Source organism: Triticum urartu, unplaced genomic scaffold (genome assembly GCF_056163025.1).
Source record: "Triticum urartu cultivar PI428250 unplaced genomic scaffold, HENAU_Tu73 scaffold1, whole genome shotgun sequence".
Classification (NCBI taxonomy): domain Eukaryota; kingdom Viridiplantae; phylum Streptophyta; class Magnoliopsida; order Poales; family Poaceae; genus Triticum; species Triticum urartu.
This window is the reverse complement of record NW_028259461.1, coordinates 6,592,161-6,595,376: the sequence shown is the minus strand read 5'-3', so window position 1 is coordinate 6,595,376 and position 3,216 is coordinate 6,592,161.

Here is a 3,216-nt window from a genome sequence, read left to right as displayed (position 1 = left end):
TCATTTTGCTAAATGATATCAATTAAATGGTGTATCAATTCCATAAATTGCATATAGCAATAAATAAATCAGCAAAATTCTTTCTAATATTTTAGATAGAAGAAACATTTCTTCTATCTAAAATATTAGAAAGAATGTACCCTTCTATCCAAATCCAATTTGCATCGATAAAATAAATCCAAATTCCAGTAGTAGATGAATAATTGCAAATTTGTGTGTGTACGAGATTAGAATAACTTCAAAATAACTGACATAATTTTGTATTTTTCCTGATCAGAAAAATACATGAAAAAGAAAGGAGGTAGAAAAATTTTTGGATTTATGGTTAAAGAAGAAAAAGAAGAAAACAGGGGTTCTGTTGAATTTCAAGTATTCAGTTTCACCAATAAGATACGGAGACTTGCTTCACATTTGGAATTACACAAAAAAGATTTTTCATCGGAAAGAGGTCTACGAAGACTTTTGGGAAAACGTCGACGTTTGCTGGCTTATTTGGCAAAGAAAAATAGAGTACGTTATAAGAAATTAATCGGTCAGTTGAATATTCGGGAGCAGTAATTTAATCGTTCAAATTTTTTTCTTGTTTTATTATTTTTTTAGTAGTCTTATAGTAGTCTTAGATTTTTCATTTTGATGAGCCTCGCTTTGAGGAATTCATGGAATAATCCATTTTCATGGAATAATGAATTAAGGAAGAAAGGATATGAGTCTACCGCTTACAAGAAAAGATCTCATGATAGTCAATATGGGCCCTCAACACCCATCAATGCATGGTGTTCTTCGACTGATCGTTACTCTCGATGGTGAGGATGTTATTGATTGTGAACCCATATTAGGGTATTTACACAGAGGAATGGAAAAAATCGCGGAAAACCGAACTATTATACAATACTTACCTTATGTAACAAGGTGGGATTATTTAGCTACTATGTTTACAGAAGCAATAACAGTAAATGCACCAGAATTCTTGGAGAATATTCAAATACCACAAAGAGCCAGCTATATTAGGGTAATTATGTTAGAATTAAGCCGGATAGCTTCTCACTTGCTATGGCTTGGACCTTTTATGGCGGATCTCGGCGCACAGACTCCTTTTTTCTATATTTTTAGAGAGAGAGAATTAATATATGATCTATTTGAAGCTGCTACAGGTATGCGAATGATGCACAATTACTTTCGCATCGGAGGAGTAGCCGCCGATCTACCTTATGGATGGATCGATAAATGTTTAGATTTCTGTGATTATTTTTTACGCGGAGTTGTTGAATATCAACAACTTATTACACAGAATCCAATTTTTTTAGAGCGAGTTGAAGGAGTAGGTTTTATTAGCGGAGAAGAAGCAGTAAATTGGGGCTTATCGGGACCGATGTTACGAGCTTCTGGAATACAATGGGATCTTCGTAAAGTAGATCCTTATGAGTCTTACAACCAATTTGATTGGAAAGTCCAATGGCAAAAAGAAGGGGATTCGTTAGCTCGCTATTTAGTACGAATTGGTGAAATGAGGGAATCCATCAAAATAATTCAACAAGCTGTAGAAAAAATTCCTGGAGGACCTTATGAAAATTTAGAAGTCCGACGCTTTAAGAAAGAAAATAATTCTGAATGGAATGATTTTGAGTATAAATTTCTTGGTAAAAAACCTTCGCCCAATTTTGAATTGTCAAGACAAGAGCTTTATGTAAGAGTAGAAGCCCCAAAAGGTGAATTAGGGATTTATCTAGTAGGAGATGATAGCCTTTTCCCCTGGAGATGGAAAATCCGTCCACCCGGGTTTATTAATTTGCAAATTCTTCCTCAGCTAGTTAAAAAAATGAAATTGGCTGATATCATGACGATATTAGGTAGTATAGATATCATTATGGGGGAAGTTGATCGTTGAAATGATAATAGATAGGGTAGAGGTAGAAACTATCAATTCTTTTTCGAAATTGGAATTATTAAAAGAAGTCTATGGACTGATATCGATTCTACCCATTTTGACCCTCCTTTTGGGAATAACAATAGAGGTACTCGTAATTGTGTGGTTAGAAAGAGAAATATCTGCGTCGATACAACAACGTATTGGTCCTGAATATGCTGGCCCCCTGGGCCTGCTTCAAGCTATAGCAGATGGGACTAAGCTACTTTTTAAAGAAGATATTCTGCCATCCCGAGGAGATATTTCTTTATTTAGCATTGGACCCTCTATAGCAGTCATATCAGTTTTATTAAGTTTTTTAGTTATCCCTTTGGGATATCATTTTGTTTTAGCCGATCTTAGTATTGGTGTTTTTTTATGGATTGCCATTTCAAGTATAGCTCCTATTGGTCTTCTTATGGCAGGATATAGCTCAAATAATAAATATTCTTTTTCAGGCGGTCTACGAGCTGCTGCTCAATCCATTAGTTATGAAATACCATTAACTTTTTGTGTGCTAGCAATATCTCTACGTGTGATTCGTTAAAATAGATCTTTTTCCTATAAAATCCATTAACTATTTATATTCCTTTTCTTATTTAGTATTTGGGTTGGTAAGTTAAACTAGATAGCTATATGAGTGAAACAAAACAGCTTATAAATTTGTAGTAAAAAGAAAAAATCTCATTTCCTACGTACAAGAAAAAAGTGGAAGTAAACATAAGCAGTGTAAACTCTTTATCCCAAGGTTGATATTTTTTAATTAGTCATCATATCTTGAAGCGGCCAAGAATAAAGGATTCACGATATGGAATTCCATTACTAGAATACTCCTAGTTATTACTATAACTTAATAATCCATAAGAAGAATCCACCAAAAGTTAGTGAAGGGTTAGGAACACTAAAGTACATAAAGGATTAGTAATGGAAAATCTAAAACATTAGAGATTTTTGCCCATAAAAGGAATCATAATAAGGACTTGCAATTTGTAGAAATTATCAAGTAGTACTTTCTTCGGATTCCGATCCAGAGTATGTTCCCATTCACTTGTTAAGGAAATGGCTATCAAGAACGAATTAACCCTTTATCCATTTTTTCTTTTTAAATACCCCCTCCCTGGGGAAAGAAGAATAGTAAAAAAGATATGGAGTGCACTAGAAAAAATTTTCATTATTTCCTTCCTCTATCCATATTCATGCAGAATTGCTCATGAACTAATACCCAACTCTTTCCATTTATTAATTGAATTCCTATAACAAGTAACAAGTGTTTTATTCCAAGATTAAGTTATTACTGAACAAAGAAAAATTTT